Source organism: Cervus elaphus, chromosome 7 (genome assembly GCF_910594005.1).
Source record: "Cervus elaphus chromosome 7, mCerEla1.1, whole genome shotgun sequence".
Taxonomy (NCBI): Eukaryota; Metazoa; Chordata; class Mammalia; order Artiodactyla; family Cervidae; genus Cervus; species Cervus elaphus.
This window is the reverse complement of record NC_057821.1, coordinates 14816394-14839528: the sequence shown is the minus strand read 5'-3', so window position 1 is coordinate 14839528 and position 23135 is coordinate 14816394. Positions and strand designations below refer to the sequence as shown.

General features: G+C 47.8%; 1 protein-coding gene and 1 pseudogene across 3 annotated transcripts in view; one reads left to right on the top strand and one right to left on the bottom strand.

Moving 5' to 3' along the window:
* Positions 1-20199, bottom strand: part of DAAM2 (dishevelled associated activator of morphogenesis 2) — a 126907-nt gene extending 106708 nt beyond the window's left edge. For 2 of the 3 annotated variants that reach the window (XM_043907376.1, XM_043907381.1), the window contains exon 1: positions 20074-20199. The gene's annotated coding sequence lies outside the window, so the exon portion shown is untranslated. Of the gene's footprint in view, positions 1-19321; positions 19643-20073 lie in introns of those variants that run through there. The other variant, XM_043907379.1, reaches the window with a different exon arrangement.
* The window catches only part of LOC122697713, a 107971-nt pseudogene that overhangs the window by 23669 nt on the left and 61167 nt on the right, over positions 1-23135 (top strand).

Here is a 23135-nt window from a genome sequence, read left to right as displayed (position 1 = left end):
TGCCTAATGAGAAATAGACCTTTAGTTTGCCCATTTTACAGATGAGGAAACTGAGGCCTGCTGAGAGATGTCAAATGTTTAGTTAAGGTTACAGGGCAAGGGGGATTCCCTGGAAGCTCAGCAGGAAAAAATTCACCTGTCAAATGCAGGAGACTTGGGTTCAATCCCTAGGTTCAATCCCTGGAGAAGGAAATGGCAACCCACTCTAGTATCCTTGTCAGGGAAATCCAACGGACAGAGAAGCCTGGTGGGCTACAATCCATGGGGTAGCAAGAGTTGAACACAACTTAGCAACTAAACCACCACCACCACCCCCCCCCCACAGGGCTATTATTCTCTGCTCCCAGTGGCTCTATTCTCCGACCCTCTTTTACCAAGCACACATTTTGCTTGTATATTGTGAACTTTCTCATGATATATTCCTTCACAGGGGTTCCTTATCTTTGGTGGGTACATCCCAATTCTCATACTAGTTGGAATTCTCGAGGGCAGGTCCTGTTATCCCCCCGAGTTCAGCTATCTTATTTTCTCCTTCCTGGGTATCCTGCCACAACGTTTAGAGACCTTGTTTACGTAATCAGGGTCATTTGATCAAAGCTGCCCCTCTGACATGTATCACAGCCTTCACAGGTAAAATGTGCTCAAGTGAGCCTCCAGGCGAAGGTAATGAATAACGCGAATGAAGGTGGAGCCAGGAGGAAAACTCCAGGAAGATCATCTCCAGTTCAGAGCATCATCAGCCTCACGTGCATGCGTATAGTCTGGGCACTCATGACCAGCCTGATGTGTGTCACTTAGGTTAGGCTCAGAAAAGGTCTCAAGGCTAAAATTTGCCACCTGAGATCACCAAGTTCAATCATTTTTAAGGTATGACAACCACCTGGAGCATGAAAAACAGCCAATCCTCGGGCCTCATTCAAATCATCTTTTTCAAAGCACAGAACAAAGAACATGACCCATATCCTTGAATATCAGTCCCTTTCCCTCCCAGATCTCCTTCCTGGCTCACCCATCTAGGCAGGAGTCAACCAGTCCCAGAACCATAGCCCAAGCCGCCCAAAATGCTATTACTGGTTGAACACCAGTTACTCCTGGTCTTCCTAGTTACATGGTAACAGCACAGAGAAATATACATTCCTCCTCTGCCTACTCCCTGCCCTTCTCTGCCATGCTCCTGCCCAGGGTGGCTGGGGGCTGACCATTCCAGAATGCATCACTCAGCTTCCTGGGCTTCTGGTACCCAGTGGGATTCAACCAGTGGGAAGCAACTGCAGGTGGCTGGAGGGCAGAGGGAAAGAGATCTCAGGTCTCTGCTAAGCCACGGCTCTGGCAGGGGCTGTGTCCCTCTAGGGCCACATCTCCAGCCATGCAGCCCCTCCTCCTTGGCTTCAGCTGGCACAGGGCTCAGTGATAACACCAGAACTTCCTCTGGCCTCTGCAGGCGTAAGAGTGTTAAGAGCTTCTTGCTGTTGATGGCCCCTGGGTGCCTCATCATCTCCTTAGCCCTTTATCTCTCTGCAAATATCCCTCTCATTACATTCTTATCAGTTTAACCCTTTGGGGCGTGCCAACTGCTTTCTGCCTGGAGCCTGACTGATGTGGACTACAGTGTCCATTCTCAGAGCAACCTAGGACTTGCTCCCCAAAGTCCTAGCTTTGAGCGACTTTCTCCCATTTAAAGAAGATGAATTATATGATGTATAAATAAGCCGAAGGCAGAGAGGAAAGTCACCCCCAGCTACAATCCCTAGCTGCAAACACCATGGTAACTAGAGAAAGGGGCTCACTGTTGCAGAACCACCGAGCAGTGAGGTTCACGGGCTCGGTCAAGGACAGCGGCTGCACAATACAGGACAGGGCACTCAAGGCAAACGCAGTATGTGTCACCAGGATTGAACCTGGACCAGATTCCAAGGGAGACGGGGCTGCAATAAAAAGAGAGGCACATAAAAGAGATGGATCAACTGCATGTCAATGAGCACCCAGAGGAGAAGTCAGCATGGCTTCACTGGCAAGCAAAAGAAAGTGAAGCAATTCCCAGTGGTGGGTACTTTCCCATTTCACAATGTTTGCAACAGGAACAGAGCTGGGGCTGTACTAATGGAACTTAGAAGGGTTGGAGAGCTTCACTGAACCAGGCAGTTATGGTGGAGGGGGGACTCCTCCCCCAACCCTCGGGCAATCAGAAACACTTATGAATGTCAGTGCCATGTCCTTGTCAAAGGGATGTCAGGATGGCCGTCACTTGCCAGCACTAGCAAGGGATCCCAGTAACAAGGAAGAGATGGCATGTGAGGAGGCTCCAACAATTTGCTAGCTGGAGAATAAGCCAGAGAGATGCCATTTGGTTTCTATTACTATGGCCCTGTTCTGCATCTCCACCTACAAATCAAAATAAGATCCCCAAAACCCCACAAGTCAGGGAAAAAAAGATGTTTAGTTCAAAAAACAGTGACCACCATGTGCACACAGGGTCCAGTGTAGATGTGTGGGGAATGTTCCATTTGAAGATGGTCATACTCAGTCATGTCCGACTCTTTGCAACCCCACGGACTGTAGCCCACCAGGCTCCTCTGTCCATGCAACTTTCCAGGTGAGAATACTGCAGCAGGTTGCCACTTCCTACTCCAGTGTATCTTCAAACCCAGGGATTGAACCTGTGTCTCTTGTGTGTCTCCTGCATTGCAGGCAGACCCTTTACCATTGAGCCACCAGGGAAACCTTTGAAGATGGTCACATCTACTTAAAATTTCCCATATGGACCCAGAGCAAATGGGGAGAACTTCCCAGTCACTCACTGGACAGCATCTCTGTGCAAACAGGCAGAGGAGACAGAACAGTTTGTGCCCATTTTATAAAGTTACCTTGTTTTAGATTAGAAAATATTTTACATATCTACAAAATATATATAATAATGTAGATAATAATAAAATAAACATCTGTGTAGCCATCACAAGCCATAGATATCAAGGACACAAATGGAGGCCCTGTGTGACCCTCCCTGCTCTTCCTTCCTGTCTTCCCTGCAGGGAGCTACTTCTTTGAATTCGGTGTTTATTCCAACATAATGTGTTTCTTATACTTTAATTACACAGGTAAATATATGTAAATAAAAGTATTAGTGTGTATGATTTAAACTTCATAGCAATGGCATCCTTCTGTGACTTGCCTTTTTCACTTCATTTTGTTCCTGAGATTATGGAGATTATGTCTCCATAGCACAGTCTATGCATTTTTTTCCACCACATTTCATCACACATAAATATCAAATTATGTAACCAGTTTTCTGGTTGATGATAGATATTTGGGTAGTTCTCTAGCTCTTAAAAAACATGCTATCATGAATATTCTTGGATATTTCTTTTTTCACATGTATTAGACTTACCTAAGAATGGAATTCCTGGGTTGTAGGGTAAGTATATCTTTGGTTTTGCTGAATAGCACCAAATAGCTCCCCCAACTGTCTATAACAATTTAATGCCTACCATGAGTGAATGGGAGGTTTCTTTAAAGGAATTCAGTCCTGAATATTCATTGGAAGGACTGATGCTGAAGCTGAAACTCCATTACTTTGGCCACCTGATACGAAGAGCTGACTCATTGGAAAAGACTCTGATACTGGGAAAGACTGAAGGCGGGAGGAGAAGAGGACGACAGAGGATGAGCATCACCGACTCGATGAACATGAGTTTGAGTAAACTTCGAGAGTTGGTGATGGACAGGGAGGCCTGGCGTGCTGCAGTCCATGGGGTTGAAAAGAGTTGGACACGACTGAGAGACTGAACTGAACTACATACAATGGGAGGAGTATAATTTGGGGGGCCAATCTGATGAGTGTGAAATGGTTGTCTCCCAAAGACTTCAGTTGAGGGTAATTCCCTGATCCCAAGTCAAGCTGAACATTTTTTCATATGTTTATTATTCTACAGCATCACTGCAGTGTTAGCACTGCATATGCATGCTCTGGAAAACCCCAAGAATTTTTCTTTTAATTTATGAAAGTTTGAATAAGTCGGATAGTATTTCATCACTTCTTCACTAGGAAACTTGGGAGAGGGAGAAAGATCTATGGCTGGAGCCAGCGGGAAGACTTCCTTTTGTTAAGCTGGCAATTTTAAAATGACAATTTTAAAATGAGATAGACAATTTTAAAATAAGTCACAGTGTTAGAGATGAAGCCCATGAAGCAGAAATTCCAACAGTCCCTGGGCACTGTGACAAACACATTTGTGTAGACCTTGTCAACAACAATATGGGGCATTTCCCTGGTAGCTCAGATGGTAAAGCGTCTGCCTACAATGCAGGAGACCCGGCTTCGATCTCTGGGTCGGGAACATCCCCTGGAGAAGGAAATGGCAACCCACTCCAGTATTCTTGCCTGGAAAATCCCATGGACTGAGGATCCTGGTAGGCTACAGTCCATGCGGTTGCAAAGAGTCAGACACGACTGAGCGACTTCACTTTCACTTTGTCAACACTGTCTAGGAAAAGTTCAGAGTGTTTTCTCATCGTGCCCTTTACCTGTGGGACATCACAGACATACCGAAGGAACCACAGGTACCATCTGTCCGTCCTGCTGCTGCTGCAGGAAGCACCATACATTTACCATCCCATCATCACAACAGAAACTTGGAAGGTGATCCCTGAACGTCCTCACATTCCCAAACACTCTTAAGTGGAACCTAAATTTCTCAGCTTTGAGCATCTCCCACTCACGGCACTGATGACATGGGATAGTATTCTTCACTTCTAGATCCTTTCTTGACAACACTGTTAGTACCTGCAGGACTCATCTGAATATCCCCCCGTCCCTGACACAAGGATGGAGGAACTAATTTGGAAGGAACGAGCAGGGGCTACTTTCTAGTTGCAGTGCACTGGCTTCTCGCGGTGGCTTCTCTTGCTGTGGAGCGCAGGCTCTAGGCATGCGGGCTTTAGCAGTTGTGACACAGGCTTAGTTGCCACACAGAATGCAGAATCACCCCGGATCAGGGATCAGACCCGTGTCCCCTGCATTGGCAGGCAGATACTTAACCAGTGGACCACCAGGGAAGTCTAAACTTATGTCTCTTAAGGAAAGGTTTTTTTCTACACTAAATCTTCTTTTCCAAGCTTAAAGAACAGAGAAATCATGGGCATGAACTTTCCTGCTCTGAGTGTAAAAGAATCAACCTTGAGAATGCTTCTTTTCCACGAATCCTTCCCAGACATCCCCATCACAAAATGACCTTCCCTTCTCTAACTATGTATTGCATCAGCACGTCATATTCCAATGGACCACATATTATTCGGCCAATAATAACAACACAGGTTTACAGTGTACATACTGCATTCTAGGCACTGCTCTAAGTGCTTTTCAAGTCTTATTTTTGTCCTCATTCAGTGGTAAAGTGAAAGTCGCTCAGTTGTGTCTGACTCTTTGAGACCTCATGGACTACACAGTTCTCCAGGCCAGGATACTGGAGTGGGTAGCCTTTCCTTTCTCCAGGGGACCTTCCCAACCTAGGGCTCGAACCCAGGTCTCCTGCATTGCAGGTGGATTCTTTACCAGCTGAACCACAAGGGAAGCCCCATTTAGTGGTAGGTACTATTATAATACTATCACCCTTTTACAGATGAGGAAACTGCGTCTCAGGGGAGGTAAATACTTGCCCAAGGCTGCAATTCTAATAAACAGTGGAATCTTAAATTTGGGTCCCAGCAGTTTTGACCCCAGAATCTACATGAGAAACCATACCAAAGATACTGCGGGATACACATTAAGCCCTTAAATGCTTCTTTCTGTTGTTCTGGGGAAAATGCAGCTGTGGGCTTAATGAGAAATTAATCATCCTTTGCATCCTTATCTTTCAACACCCACATCAAACCCCTAAGACCTTGAAGAATTTGCTGAGTGCTTCCTGGTTTATTAATATGAGTTCCCAGACACATGGGGTTGCCACGTACACGCTGATGCCTCACTTTGAGAGACCAGAGGCCCTGGGGGGCAGAAATAGATTTAGCTGATGGGGGATTCATTCAGCTGATGGAGGACCTGCCTCAGCACACAGCACCTCCCAGACTGGTGCTCCTCAGAGAGCGGCTGAACCACTACAGCCACTAACAACGAGGAATTACACAATGATTCACAGCATACTGAGCGCGTTTCCTATACCCTGCTCCACAGACACATTTCACTCCTTTACCCCTGGCATTACTGTGTTTCCACTCCACACATGGCCGAAACAGAGGCTCAGCAACGTTAAACTGCTGTATCACTTATCTAAGCCATTGCAGCTCATTAGTGGATGGCTGACACTCAAACCTAGATCCTGACATCAAATTCCATGATGTGTTTGCTATTCATTAAGTTGATCCCTTTGATTCTTCATTCTTTGTGTGCATGCACCGCCCCACCACACACACACACACACACACACACACACACACACACACACACACACACACACACACACACACACACACACACACACACACACACACACACACACACACACACACACACACACACACACACACACACACACACACCCCTGACATCTTTCTGCATCAGTGGAATCGGAGTCAGATAAAAAAAAGAAGAGGTTAGGATAAAAAGGAACAAATCTGAGTCAGGTGAACTGAGGTGGATGAACCTAAAGCCTGTTATACGGAGTGAAATCAGTTAGAAAAACAAATATGGTACATTAACACCTATATATGGAATCTAGAAAAATGATATTGATGAACCTATTCACAGGACACAAACAGAGATGCAGAAGGAGAGAATGGACTTGTGGACACAGAAAGGGAAGGAGAAGGTTGGATGAATTGAAGAGTAGCATCAACATATACATTGTTGTTGTTCAGTTGTGTCCAACTCTTTGTGACCCCATGGACTGCTGCATGCCAGGCTTCCCTGTCCTTCACCATCTCCCAGAGTTTGCTCAAACTCATGCCCATTGAGTCAGTGATGCCATCCAACCATCTCATCCTCTGTCGTCCCCTTCTCCTCCTGCCTTCAATCTTTCCCAGCATCAGGGTCTTTTCCAATAGACAGCTTGTGGGAAGCTGCTATATAACACAGGGAGTTCAACCCAGTGCTCCGTGATGGGGTGGGGATTGGGAGGGAGGTGCAGGAGGGAGAGGATGTATATATACTGATGGCTGATTCACGTGGTTGTCAGCAGAATCCAACACTGCATTGTCAAGCCATTATCCTCCAACTAAAAATAAATTTTAAAAAAGAGGCTAGGATCTAAACTAAGCTCTTTCTTAATGAACTAAGAATGAACGAAGAAGCACATGGATAAACATCATATACAGTCAAGCATTCCTGGAGTGCTCACTCTACGTCTGTCACCCAGCTAAGTGCTGTAGAAAGCACAGTGACTAAGGCACAGTCCGAGGCTTCTAGAAGCTTCTCATCTGTTGGCGTATGCATCTCAGTGGGACAGGATCTGTTTTAAAGGAAGCTTACCTTGTCAGAGCCCCATTTGGGCAGGGAATGTTGTATAGAAGGGAAGAAGAAAACCAGACTTGCTTTTAGTATAAACAGAGGCGGCCAGAAGACATTACATCAGGGCAGAGTGCAGACAGACAGTGTTCTGAAAGAGTTAAAAAGAACCTGTGCGGCCCCACTTAGCAGGAGAGCCATTCCCTCCGCCCGCCCCCACTTAGACTTCTGGGGGGTGGGGGAGCGCAACACTGGGAGGGTCCCAATTTACGCCTGCCTCCCCAGCGTCCTATCCGGATAGCACGCTTTCACTCTTGAACGAGTCCTGGTTTAGACAGTAAATTACATGGTCGCCCTTGCCTTCCAGGAAAGTTATGACTTTCTCCAACCATCCCTGGGCAGGAAAACAATTTGACCTCCCAAGGTCACCAAGTTGCTTATTTCTGCTCCCTCTCACAGACCATCTTCTCATGACCACCACTCACAGCTGGCACGGGTTTCTAGACTGGTCTGTGTTTCTCTCTGCTGTTAGCACCAAAAGCAAAACAATGCACCATTGGATCCTAAAAGGCACATGTTTCAGATGTAGGCACACTTCTTTTCCATCCTCACAGTTTTTTCCTGAAGGACCTCAGGGATCTCATTCAACTGCTTTGTGCCTCAGTTGCCTCATCTGTAAGAGGGGTTGATAACAGCGTCTCAGCTCGTGGAATGGTTGAGAGGATTTGGTGAAGGAACGTAAGTGATACACCTGGTTAAAAAGGACCTGCCTCCCTCCCCAAGGCTTTCTACAACCAAGAGCTTGGAGAAGATGCACATTTCAGGAGCCCCAGGATACGACCAGGCCTCATGCCCCCACACTACCAAGTTGGAACAGCTTATTCGTCTTCACAGGAAATGGAAAACACAGTACAACCACTCCATAAAGCTGTTGGCAGTATTTCCTAAAGTTGAATATATGTAGTCCCTAGTACCCAGCTGTCCCAGTCCCGAGAACACAGCAACAGAGAAACATTCCTATGTTCATCCGAGAACAAGTGCATGAGTGTTCACAGCAAGGCTATTCACAGCAGCCTCAAACCTGGAAACCGCCCAAATGCTCACCAACCAAAGAGTGGATCATAGTGGATAGCCCCATAGCGGAATACTACACAACAAGAATGAGTCATCCACACATCGTGCTGCGCAAACACAGATACCTACAAACAAGGACACAACGTATGATTCCATTTACATGAAGTTCAAGAACAGGCACAACTAATCTTTGACATTAGAAGTTAGGATTATGAAAGGGGAGTAACCAGAAAGGGACCTGGGGGACTTATCGGGGCAGGGGAGATAGGAGTTTTGGAGTGTTGTGTTTCTTGATCTGGATGCTGGTCACACAAGTGTAAAAACCCACTGAGGTATACACTTACAAACTGCACTTTTCTGAATCATGTCGACCTTTAATACAGTTGAAATAAAAATATTAAATGGAAAACATTTTTTCAGTAGAGAGCTGAGCAGACTAACCAGGCAGTGGACACGCGGCAGAAGGCAGTGGCGTGTTTCACTTGATACATTCCTGGTGGGCCCCAGATCTGTGCCAAGCACCGTGGGGGATGAAGGGCGAACAGGGCTAATGAGACTGGATTCGTGCTCACCACCATCACCTCCACCACTAATACTTCCTAGTGCTATGTGACAGCCACGGTTTCAAGTTCTGTTTTTTTTTTTTTTTCTTTTTACCAAATCACACATTAACTTTACCTTCATAACAGCCCATTTTACAGATAAGGAAATTTAGGCACAAAGAGATGAAGTAACTGATGCAAGGCCACACGGCTAGCATGAAGTAGACCCAGAACCTAAAGCCGGTGCCCGTGCTCTGACCCACAGCTTTATATTCAGAAGTCTGGTCTGTTTATCAGCTGTCAGTCCCAGCTCCCATGTAGGAACCACAGTCATCAATAACATCACCTCTGTTCAGGGAAGTGGTAATGGTAAGTTATCAACCGAGTGTCTCGGAAAGGCAGAGGCAATTCCTAACTCTCTTTCTCTGGGCAGCTGCCAGCTCAGTGTCACATGATCGGGAACAGACTGATAAATATATTGATGGAGACTTTTTTAAAAAGAGAAAAGTTAAAATGGCTGGGCCTTTCTATTGCCCAAAGTCCACAGAAACTCTGAATTTGCTTCAGACGAATTTCAGAGCTGCCTCTGGCACTGTGGAAATGCTGATGTGTCTCCTCACTGACCTGGAATCACTCCCTCCACTCATTACCTTATCAGGGGAACCTGAGGCTGGGGGCCACGGTGTCCAAGAGGAAGTGATGGAGGGAGTGTTGACACTGACCCCCAGGAACTCGGTCAGACATGAACTGTCAGTCTGGCACATCGGGAATCCACGATGCCGGCAAGCTTTGCTTTGGCACTGGGGCAGGTGATCAGTGTACATAACGCAGAAGGTGGAATGTTCAATGCACAGCCCCAAAGACCTCCCTTGCTTGGGACAAAGCAGCAAAAAAGCAAACACCCCCATAAGAACAAATCAGACCTGGCAGAGACCCAGGCAGGCATGAAAACCTAGACAGGCAGGAAGCTGGCTCCCAGTGAGCCATCAGAGCCCCTTGAGACCACCCCCTTTATATAGCAGATACACTGATAAGATGGAGAAGAATTCCCAAAGGTCAACTTGTCCAGATCCTATCTCCAGGCAGGATGGCAACAAAGCTATCCGGTCATGCTTCCGACCTGATATACCCACACCTCTCAGCCTAGACTTGAGGATCTGAGGGAGGCAGCAGGCGCCAATGCAAATCTGGCAATAAAATCAAAACATGTGCTCAGACTTCCCAGTTATAACACAACTCTATTGAAGAGAAATCAGCTGGGTCCCACCTAGAAAACATACAAAATAGAGCACAAGGGAAAAAAGAAAAAAAATGTACTTTTTCATATAGTGACATTTTTGTTGTTCAGTCACCCAGTCGTGTCCGACTCTCTGCGACCGCATGGACTGCAGCATGCCAGGCATCCCTGTCCCTCACCATCTCCTGATGTTTGCCCAAGTTCTGGTTCATTGCATCGGTGATACCGTCCACCCATCTCCTCCTCTGATGCCCTCTTCTCTGACATCCTCATAAATTCCCAGTTCCCACTCTCGGGAATCCCCTGGTGGTCCAGGGGTTAGGATTCTGTACTTCCACTGCAGGGAGAACGGGTTCGATCCCTGGTTGGGGAACTAAGATCCTGCATGCCGTGGAACAATTATCTGGATAATAATGGGCTACTCCAAAGCGATTTCATGTAAAATAAGTAAAACTTCTGGGGGCAGGCAGCGGGTTATTAGGAAGGGTTCTTAAATTAACCAGTCATGGGAGCGAGGTTCAGGTAGGAGGGGAAGTACAGTGGTCACGCAGCATCAGTGAAGGCCTCAGCCAACCCCATGGGGAGCTCTGAAGCCAGGATGCCCTTTAGAATTTCCCCCACACTGGGGCGGAGGGGACCCAGTAGGAGAGACTGCAGCTGAGGCAATTCTAAAGAAGGCTGACCACTGCTAGCACTGTCTGCCGCTGGGAACCAGTCCTTCTGGGGGCTGGTGATCTGAAGGCAGGGTCCACACACATGACCATTAGCCTGCACTGCCTGACTTGCTCTATCACCGTTGTTCTCCAATCCAATGTATCAGTCTTTGACGTTTCCTCCGGCTCTTCCTGCATATTCAGTGATTGAGGAGACCCAAGGAGGGAAGACTAAATCTGATGAGAAGGAGGGATCGGCCACAGGGACTGATGCTCAAGAGCTTTCCTAGGGGACAAACAAAGACCATAGACAGCATGGAGGCACACCCAGGATGGTCACCAGCTAGGGTACAACAGTCACTCATCTTTCCTGGGTGATGGATGCTTGGTATGTTAGACTCAGGTACCCAAGCTGGTGGTCACCCAGGATGAAATCACATGTAATAGCTGACTGATGAAAAAAATAATAATAATGAGCTTTGCTGCAAGAATGGCATGACCTCAGATATATAGATCTGTGTGTGTCTGTATACTCAGTCGCTCAGTCATGTCTGCCTCTTTTGCAACCCCTCCAGGCTCCTCTGTCCATGGGATTTCCCAAGCAAGAATACTGCAGCAGAGATGGGATCAGTGTGCCCTGCATTGCAGAGGGATTCTTTTCCACTGAGCCACCTAGGAAGCGCCTGTGTGTGTTTAGGCATATAAAGAAATCAGAAAAAATAAAGGTTCCATTCACCATAGGGATGACCCTGATAAATGGTCCAAAGAGAAGAAATGTATGCTGCAGGGTAATACACAGAGATTCCATTTCAGTGAAAAACAGTCAAACAACAAGAAAGTGAAAGTGAAGTCGCTCAGTCGTGTCCGACTCCTTGCGACCCCATGGACTGTAGCCTACCAGGCTCCTCCGTCCATGGAATTTTCCAGGCAAGAGTACTGGAGTGGGTTGCCATTTCCATCTCCAGGGGGTCTTCACAACCCAGGGATTGAACCCGGGTCTCCCGCATTGCAGGCAGATGCTTTACAGTCTGGGCCAAGACCCCACCATAACGGTATACACACCTATAGTAGTTGTATGGACAAAGGAAAAGATAAGGATTAATTCTAGGCTGTAAACATTAATTCCCAGGGTGTGGAGGAGGGGTGGAGATGCTGTTCGCTTTCCACTTGTCCTTTTGTATTTCTGCATGATATTGATTCACATGGTTAAACAAGGGATAATTACCATCGTAATTTTGAAAAATCAAATAAGAAATACATTTTAAAAAAATTATCAACATGGTGCTATGTGCATAGTGGGACCTACTAACAATACGATTTCATTCCCTGTCTTCCTTGCCCTCTTAGAAATCAGCTCCTAATTGTCCATTTGGGGTTGCTCAAAGAGGAATATTTAATTTAAGGCCAACATTCTTCTATGCCTTCTCCATCATTAGAAAATAACAATTTTAATATTATTCCATATATGACACATATTTGCCACAAGTATACATCTGCCACTAAAATCCCTAAAAATTACACAACACATTCTGCGTTCAGATGGCAACATTGTGAATTATCTGCTGTTTTGCTATTATGCATGACCATGCCTCTCTTTGTTACCGTGATAATGAAAGCTGACCGTCCCAAGCCAATTCCCAATTATCTTGGCACGTACACATGAAAAGCCCAGAGAAGCCAAAACCCAACTTCTCACCGCATCTGCTGACAAGAAGTCAGAGGGTTGGTTTCAAGTTTCTTCCCCCTTTCCCTGTCCCCGGCTACCCCTTAGGAGAGGTGCTCCAGAGGGCAGGAGCCACCACGGAACAGAGGCTAAGGACACAAAGCTTCCACGTTGTCTATAAACTGGACCGCTCTTCACCATCTGCTTGGCTCTGGGGATTTGCTCTTGCCATCCCATCAGCACCCAGGCACGTACCATAGGCATTCCTCAAGAGTTAACTCAGCTGTCAGAGTCGAACCAAGGGTTTAATTGACACTGGCTACCAGGTGTGGCTTCTACAATGTAATTCGGCTTTTATGAGCTCCAAATACAAAGAAGGCAAGACAGAGACTCAGTCCTTCCGGGATCCAGATGCCACGTGTGAGATGTCATGTCAGAGCTGCCTGCTAAGTTTGCAGAGTGAGGAGGGAGTGACTGGGCGGGGAGGGGAAGCCTGGAAAAGGGGGAGAGAAGGGGGCACCAAAGCAAGTCTGGTAGGACAAGTAGTCCCAGGAAGATGGGCCATCCAGGCAGAACAAACTACAAGCACGGGAATAGAGGTGGGACATGCCTGTAACTAAGCTCAGTGCAATAAAGCCCAAGTTAACCCTTTTAGGGCAGGGTTGGGAGAGAAGGGGCTTCCCAAGTGGTGCAGTTGGTAAAGAATCTGCCTGCTAATGCAGAAGATGAGGCTTCAACCCCTGGGTTGGGAAGATCCCCCGGAGTAGGAAATGGCAACCTGCTCCAGTATTCCTGCCTGGAAAATTCCATGGACAGAGGAGCCTGGCAAGTCTATGATCCAAATGGCCACAAAGAGGAAGACACGAGTGAGCCACTGAATACAGCACAACTCTAACCCTTGAGGATGATGGGACTGACGGCTGACAGCCACGTAGCCGTCAGCCAAACCGCACCTAACTCGCACACCAGGAGCCTGTCTTGTGTTATCTTAAACAGATTCCCTTTGCCTCAAAAACCTTACATCAGTCCTTCTTCCTCACACCAGCTTACCAACTGATTACTTTTTCCCACCACATCCCTTATTCTGTTAGTGATACTGGATTTAGATTTTGACTTTTGTTTTCCCTCTAGCTGGCTAGTTGCCAGGAATTACAACCACTTACCATCACCATAGGGATAGTTAACAATGATTGAGTGCTTACTCTAAGCCAGGGGCTGGCAATCTTGGCAACCATCCTTTGAGAATGGTAGCATTTATTATCATCCCCATTTTTCAGATGAGGAGACTGAGGCTCAGGTGAAATAACATGCAAGGTCTTACAACAGGTTAAGTGGCGGAACCAGGATTCAAACATAGATCTGATTCTAGAAGCCATATTCTTGACCACCAAGCTACAACAACCTTCCCTAAACTGTACTTGGTCTGTTCACGCTAAGAACCAGGGCAGGAGCCGTCAAACTTTGTCTGTTAAAGGGCCGGACAGTAAATATTTTCAGCTCTGCAACCCATATGGCCTCAATGACAACACTCCAACTCCACCCTTTTCTCAAGAAAGGAGCCCCAGATAACACATACACAAACAGCATGGCTGTGTTCCAGTAACACACAAGGCTTGTTTTACTTACACAATAAGATGACAGGCTGGACTTGGCTGCTGAGATTGTCAGCTCCTAATCTACAGCAGTTTGTTCATTCCTTCAGCCAACATGGATCGAATGTCTACCTTGTATCTGGCATGTTCTAGGTTCCAGGCAGAGGGAGAACCACACAAGTTTCCACCACCACGGAGCTGAAGCCCTAGTAAAGATCTGACTCTGTGTTTCACCTCTGCCTGTTAAGACTGATTCCTCACCTTGGTCCACTTCTCGCTTCCCTTAGACCATGGCTCTCAACTCATACTCCACATCACCTGGGGACCTTGCAGAACAACCAGTGCCTGGGCCCCACACCCCAGAGATTCTCATTTAATCAGCTTGGGGTGGGCCCAGGTACTGATAATTTTACAAGCTTCCCAGGTGATGGGTTGAGACCTACTGCTTGGATAGCTGTTTGCCTCCTGTTTTTTCCACTTATTTATGATCTGAAGTCGGGGAAGTCTTTTAAGCCTCCCGCTTTGAGTTGTAAAATGTGGATTATACCTGTCTCATAGGATTGTCATGAGGATAAAATGAGGCTACATGCTTTTCAACCGTGAGGTACGACTGTCATTGTGTCATTATCATTCAACTTTAATGCTGGGTCCTACATCAGTGGTTTCCCTCTCCAGTTTTGACCTCAATTCTTTGAACCAAGACAGTGTTTGGGACTTCTAAACCAAGCTCGAGTGGTAGCTCACTAATAGCCCGGGTTCATGGGTGAGCGAGTGGGTGGCCTTTTCCTTTATGCTAGTAGAGCCTCGCATGGAGCTGCCACTTGTCTGGCATGGGGAGCGCTGGTCTGTGCCCCACTTTTGTAGTGAAGGTCTCCATCTCTAGGCAGAGATAGCTGACCTTTGAGCACTGCTGTGAAGCCTTGAATAAGTGGCTTATTTACTGTGACTCATGGACAAATGTCCAAATCCAGGTACTTTCAAGAGCTTAAGACCTAGAAAGTGAAGGGCATTACCATTTTGCTGCACACTGATCAGTGTGCTAGGTCCTTCCCACATACTATTTCATTTCATCCTCAGAACAACCCCTAAGAACACGTCTTGCTCTCATTTGACAGGAGAAGAAGACTCAGAGAGGCTGAACAGCTTGTGACCCCATGGTTCCAGGACTGGACTCACACCTGGGTCTTGTTGATTCTGCAGCTCTTTGCACAGACCCATGGGGCATCCTACAAATTCAGCTCCTCTGCAGCCAGGATTCAAAGAGCTACCCAACTGCCTCAGGTTTATTTTTCTCGGTTTTCTTTTTCCTTTCCTTTTCTTTTTCTGGAGCAGGTGCGGGGGCGGGGGGTGGTGGGGAACCCAGAAAGAACCCCACAACACCTGCTAATGCCCATACTCCGATAGCCTCACTCAAGCACTAGCAGGATGACCCACGGGTCCAGAGAAAAAGGCATTTCCTTCCTGCACAGCATTCGGATGGTGCAGTTTTATAACCTCATAATGAAACAAAAAAACAAACAAACCAAAAAAATGTGAGGAGAGAGTTTGGAGAAATAGATACTGCCAGGAGTGAGGAATTCACCGACCCCCAATCTGGGCCATCTCAAGAGAAGTTGGCCACTGGCTGAGCCTCTTAAAAGCTGAAAAGTCATCCCAGGCCACGGTTAAAGAGAGAGCTTGAACAAAACAGAAACAAATGTGATCTTCAAAGTCTTAAATGTCAACTTGAAGGATAACTGAGAAGCACTGAGATGGGCCAAGAGAACCTGCAGCTGCTTTCCCCACATCAGATGGTCCTTCAGTCCTCTGGATCAGCCACCCCACACAGCTGGACGGCGTGTCCATCAGGGAGAGGGCAGCCCCCCCAGCCCATACCCGCCAAGCTGTTTACAAATGGCTAAATCTTCCATTTTTACCACCCACCAGATTCTCCCCTCTCACCCTGAGGAGCAGTGACCGTCTCTGACCTGGGGCTTGTCCTTCAGGATGCCTTTGCTCCTTGATCTTCCCACCCCACTCCCACCTTCCCACCCCATCCATACAACTGGCTCTGCTGGCCTCCTCCCTCCCAAGAACTCAAACACAAGAGTGGTCTCCAGGCCAGATATCCAGGATGCCTGGTGCCCCCTCCCAGCCCTCAGGATAACAGAGCAGCCATGCTCCTGGATAATCCCCGCTGGCTACTGTTTCTAGAGGGAGGAAGTAAGGGTGACCTGAGCCCTTGAATCTCCACCCAGGTGTCTTCAAGAACAGAAAACAACACAGCCAGATTTGGAGAGAGGTCCTTTCCAAACCACGTGGGTGGCTGATGGCTAAAAAAACTAGAAAATAAAATTATTAGATTCCCTTTATGAAAGGTCTACGACATTCCTCGCTCTGTTTTAGCCCCTTTGCATAAATACCATATTTGTAACAACCTTGAGCAGTAAATATCATTCTCGTTTTACAGGTGAGGGAACTTAAGCTCAGAAAGAATAAGTAATGTATCCCAGGTTACTGCTTCCCTGATGACTCAGTGGTAAAGAATCCAAGTGCAAAGAAGGAAATGCAGGTTCGATCTCTGGGTCAGGAAGATTCCCCTGGAGAAGGAAATGGCTATCCACTCCAGTGTTGTTGCCTGAAGAATCCTATGGACAGAGGAGCCTGGCGGGCTACAGCTCACGGGATTGCAAAGAGTGACGCATGCCCAGGTTACTAATTCTCTCCCGGGCAGACTGCTCTGATGTTGGTCCTCTTTCCATTGCGCCAGGCTGCATCTGAAGTCCAGAGTTGAAGGACACCAGATCCCTGAACACAGAGACCCTAGTTGTGGAGACTTAGGTCAACGGCTGTCAAAGCAAAGGACACCTTCCAAGTGGTTCTTTCTGCCAGGTGCCTTTGACCTTACGACCTTCTGGAGAGCCTGAGAATGTACCCTAAGTATTCTGATCTCAGAGATGACCAATGAGCTGGTCAGAAGCTTGAGCTGATAGAAGGGCCAATGAGAAGGCTTCCATTATCAGCCCAAGCATCAGTGGTCTGAGAATCTGGTGAAATGTCCCCCTGAGCAAACTCTAAAGGGTCAGGATCCCAATGACCCTCCAGAGAGAGTGATGAAAGAGCTGAAAGGCCAGATCTCAACCTCAGCTGTCCCTAAGGGGTCCTGTGCTGGGACAAGAGGCCACGCTAGACTCCAAATTTTTTTTTTTCTTTTTTTTTTAGCAAGCTCCAGGAGATAGTGAAGGACAGGGAAGTCTGGCATGCTGCAGTCCATGGAGTCACAAACAGCCGGACATGACTGAGCGACTGAACAAGACTCCAGAATGGGTCCCCTCCACCCCTGGATAGTCAGTCTTCTATTTGTACACGGTGGGAATGAGTGGGGACATTTTAGTCGTTACTTCAACCAGCTCCACTGTGAGGCCAGCCTCTGCCTCACTGATTATCTTTGCATCCTCCTGACCACCTACACTTCACCCTGCCCTGGAGCCCAGGCTCTTCAGTCATGGCAACAGTTTAACCTGTTTTGTGTCAAAAAAAGAAAAAAAAAAAACCTTGGTGACAGGGGGCTGGGGAAGAACACTGGGGAGGAGACTTTTTTCCACAGAAGGCCGTGGCTTTTCAACCTCCCCCACAATCACCAATACTAAAATCTTCCACCTAAAATAAATAAATAAATAAAACCCTCCACCTCCACCGGCCTTTCTACTGGTCCCCCCCACACCCCCTCCCCCTTCCTGAACTCCTCACTCTCTTTTCAGTTCTGAGGTCCAGGAGAAGTTTCTCTCCTCTTTTTGTCCTGATGGGGGCACGAGTATTCCCTCAGCATCTGAGGATCCGGAGGAAAAACCCTGGAAACGCAGCTAAGAGTTAGGAGCTGGACTGTGCAGCTACCAGGGAACCAGACAATAATAGCACAGCTGTTTTGTTTTTTTTTTTTTTAAGAGAGATGAAGGTCGATGCAGCTCCCAGAGCAACCGAGAAATGGCCCGTTCATGCTTCCAGGCCTGAGGCCACGACCATCCCCACGCAGTCGCCAGTGCATAAACAGGCGCCTACACATGCATTTCGCTGCGGGCACCCCACTACCCCTTTACAAGCACTTTTGTTTAGACGGCCCTTAGCGTGATTTCCTCCTCCTTCACTGCACTCAAGTTAAAGACATACTCCTGAAGTTAAAGGAGTCTAGAGCTGACTTGCAGTCTGCGCCGTCTCTTGCAGCTCTTCTCCAGGGGTCAATTTGTATAATTTCTAAAACCCTTCCCAAATCTTCAACTTCCTGTAGGTCCGTTTTTTATATCCACATTTCCTCCCTGTCCCATTTTTTTTTAATTCTCTCCTTTTTTCTAGGACACAGGGAGAGTCCAGTAATCTTCCTCCCACCCAAATATTGCAGGTTGGTTCTATTGCAAAATATAAAACCAGAGAGCCGGGTAGGATGACGCTGAAAGGGCTCTCTTTGTGGTCACTGGTTTGCTGAACAGCTATGGACATCCAATGTGTGCATTGGGCAACCCCCGGCTGGTGGGTCCATAGGGCCCCGCTTCCTCCCACACTCAAAGAGCACAATTCCCACTCTAAGACCTAGGGAAAATCCATTCCCTTCTTCAGCCAACTTTTCAGAGAAACTCAAGAAACTGACACCAAACTCAGAAGGAGGAGGGGGACACAAAACCTGAAACTATTTAAAGATAGAAAGTTGCTCTCTTTCCCTTGTAGGGTTCAAGGAAAGTCTCCAGGGACTCTTTCCTGGAGAGGTGGTTCCCCCGCACCACCCCCCCGCCCCCCGCCTTTCCCATCTTCCTAGGAACTTTGCAAAACCACCACAGGACTTTGGAAAAGTGGCCAAGGCAGAGAGAGAAGAGTTAAATCAAGCCCAGACCTCAACAATCTGTGTTCAATTTTGATAAAAATCTCTCTCCCTCTCCCCCACCACCCCCCTTCCTCCACCCCACAACTCAGACATGTCTCTTTATGTTACGAGCTTGCATCTTGTTTGGGGGCACCGAGGGGCTCCCAGAAAACCCCCAATGGCCCCCACAGTGGGCACATGTGGCAGACACATCCATTCCACTCTCCGGCACGGCTCGACACAGAGTCTCAGTCCTGCCCACCCCCTCCTTCTTCTCCTCCCCCTTGCAGTTACCTGCCTCCAGCCCAGCTCCTTCATTCGGGTTAAGTCAAAGCCCCATTGCCCGGCGCTGTCAGGGCCCCAGCAGGCAGACGGACGGGCAGCAGCCGCAGGTGCTGGAATCCCTACTCAGGACGCCTTTCCTGGGACGCTCCTTCCCTCTCCCAGGTCCCGCTGCTTCTGAGAGCAAGAAGCTCTGAGAGTTTGCTCTGAGAGCCAGAAGCCCCCCCACCCCCACCCCCCGGGCCTGGCCTGCTGGCCAGGGGCCAGGCTTGCAAGTGGGAGCTGGGGGCGTGTGAAGAGTTAAATCACCCAAAGGCAGGCACAAGCGAACCAGGAAAAGCCACCACCAAAAAGTTGTCCGTTTGGAGGGCACTGGCTCTGTCTGTCCACTTATGACAAGAAGGAATCGGATTTCAAAGCCATAAACATTTTTTTTAAGTTTTCCGAAGACATTTCCTGTGTCCAGATGTGCCCATCCAGACAGAGCCGACACGCACATCACACCCGCAGGCACCGACGCGCACGCACCCCCCCCCCCCCCCACCCCGCCGCAACCCCGCTCAGGGATCCCGGTGGCTCCTGTAAAGCACTTTGGAAACAGAAAAACAGGCAGCCGGTGGAGCCGCTGCCTCGCCAAATCCCCTTTCAGCCTCGGAAAGAAAAGTAGAGGAGGAGAGAAGTGGGGAAGTGGCCCGGAAAGCCTCCCGCGGTCCCCTGGCCCCCCGGATGCGAAGCGGGGAGGAGAGCGGGGCGGCCGTACTCACCCCGGGCCGCCCATGGCGCGTCCTCGGCTCCCGCAGCCCCGCGCCCGGCTGCGCGCCCGCCCGCCCGCCGCGCCCGCTCCGCGCTGAGCCGAGCCGAGCTCGCCGTCTCCCGACCGAGACCTCGCCGCTCCCCCTGGGCCGGCCTCGCGCCCGCCCGCCCCGCTCTGACGTCAGGCGTCTTGGAGCGGGATATTTATGGCCAGGATACTCTGAATTTTCCCTAGGTAGAGTTCTGATTGCAGTTCCTTGGGATTTGTAATTTTCACACTTTCAGACAGAAAGCAGCGGAGGGAGGGAGGAGAACGCAGCCGGCAGGGCGAGGCAGACAATGAGGGTAGCTGTTTTCCAACTCTGGCAAAGAGCCTTCTCAGGGCTTCCTCTGTTTTGGAAACAGGGAAGGGGTCAAGCAGGCGGGAGTGGTGACCTGAGGCGGTGGGCTTCTCGTCGTTTCTCTCCTGGTCCGAGCGGGCTGGGAGGTCAGGTGCTCGGGACCGGGAGCTCTGCCCTTCGACCAAGTCCCTTCACGGGACACTAAGTCCCAAGAGGTGCTAGGGCAAGAAAGGAGATAAATCAGGAAGAACAGAACAGCTAATTAGAAGCCCTGGTCCACACCCCAACAACTTTTCCATTTCTTCTTTGGGAGTGGGCGCGTTAAAAAAAAAAAAAAAAAAGTTTATTTTTATTAAATTATGTTCCACACTCCCTGCCCCTGTATAGCTTTTCCAACTCAGTACCAGTCAATTCATCTTACTTCATTGCTTGCATGTACATTTTGAGCCATTTACAATAGTCCTTATTCATACTTTATATAATGGCTTTTAATTTCTTTTTTTTTTTTTTCCTTAAATGTGATTGTGATCCATCTCCTTGTCTGGATAGAAGTTGCCTTAATCAAGAACAACAGTCTCCTCCATGACTGGCACCATCATCAGGATGGAGTCTGCATTGTTTCATGGAGTGAGCAAGCAGATGGAGCTGGCATTGGGTGATGAGCCAGGAGGTGGGATTTTCTCACTGTTCAGGTCTGGACTCTGATGGTTGTCTGTTTCTCTACCTAGCTGAAGAGGTTTGGGGACATGACTTGGTTTAATGGCCATCTTTCCAGAGTAGAGAAAAAAAAGATAGCATAATGCCTTATCCTACTCGATGCCCAAGGATTGGAGAGTGAACTGAAAAATGAGATGCATGGGATGCAAATCGCTTGTTCAGTTGGATAACATAAGTGTGTAGGTATTCAACTCCCCATTAAGGAGAAGGAGGATAACCACAAATCATCACTAAAACAACACAGCCCTACCGAGCATTCCGTTAGCCCAGATGGGGTAAAGGTGGGGGTGTGTCTTAACCACAGTTACAGTGCAGCAGGGACTCAAGGACTTGGAATGTGTTTACCCCTTTGGCAGCAGCTGGTTAGGGCTAATTGCCAGAAGGAGCCAAGTCTTGGGACTGGGCCTCTTGGTGGGAGACAGCCAAGATGTTTTGGTCCAAGCCACAGAGAGCTCAGAGCCCTGCAGTTTGGTCACTGTCTGGCTGTCCTCCTGAGCATCATACCCCACAGCAACATCTCTCAATCCCCTTCCTCCCATCAGGGTTCCACGGTGAACTCTGGTTTGTGGTGGACACTGCACATTAGCTTCCAAAATCCCCTTCTCCCTTGCCTTCCTCAACTAAAGAAACTGGAGGTCTACAGTAGTCACCATTCCAGACACCCTTGTAACTGGAAATAGCTGTGAAACCCATTTCCATCCAGTGAGGTTGGCATGTAGAAGGCTGGGGTCAGCTTCCACAAATATTCTTTAAGAAAAAGTGAGATTTGGATGGCATGCCCCTTCAACCCCTTGACAGCCCCTATTTCGCCTTCCTCCATTTCTTCTCTCTTAGGACGTAAATATGATGTCTGGAGATACAGCAACCATCTTGCAACCTTGAGAACAAAAACCACTCACTTAAGAATGGTAGAGCAGGAAGGTAAAAGGAACTGGGGCCCTTGATGACATCCATAAGTGGCTGAACTTTCCTCTGACTTCTTGTCAGGAGAGAAAAATAAACTCCTATGTGTTCCTGTTATAATAGTTGTCTTATGTTTGTTTTATGTTTTTTTTTTTTTACAGTCAAATACAGTCTTACATGATACATTTCCATCAATCCACCAAAATGCAATATTGGAACGATTCCTGAAGATTAGCTCACAAGTATGATAATTCCTTTTAACCATATGTGTGCTTAGTCACTCGGTCGTGTCCGACTCTTTGTGACCCCTGTAGCCACAGGGGTGGACTGTAGCCCATCAGGCTCCCCTGTCCATGGGATTCTCCAGGCAAGCATACTGGAGTGGGTTGCCATTTCCTCCTCCATTTAACCTTATACTGACATCACTCTTAATAGTTTTCAAAGCCTATCCGCATATATTCCCCAGCAAACTTCACAATTTGGAGAAGTATCACAATAACCTGAATTTTTCATATAAGAAAAGAAGCCAGATTTAATAGATATCCTGCCCAAGATAACACAGTCTACAAAATAAGGGACCCTTGAACCCTGGCCTAGTTCTTCTAATTCCAATTCTGCATATTTTCTGCAACACCTTAAATAATAAAACCACAAAGCCCAGTGAAGATGCCTAATGCATACTAAGTCTATGTCAAGATGCAAGAGACTGAAAGTAAATTCTGGAACTAGAAAGTGCTACAGTCCACTTGGGGAATTGAGTCCAGTCCCTTGTCTCCCCAAATCCCCATCACCTTCCAGCTACCCTCTGATATCCTGCCCTGAATCCCCATAGTTGCTCTTGCTAAGGTCACATGACCTTTTAGTTGAATCAAGTCTTGGCATCTTCATGGTCATGTCCTGTAAGATGCTTAGAGCACCCCTTTTCTGAAGCACTCCCCTCTTTCAGGGACGTCTTAGCACAACAGCTTCCTTTGTGCAGTTTCTCTTCCTGGTCCTTCTTCCACCTGACTGTGGATGTCCCCCAGGGATCTGCCAGCCACCTTCCTTCTCTTACCAAGAAGGAGAATGAAACTCATCTCATCTGATTTCATCCTTTCTTGTTAGTTGTACCA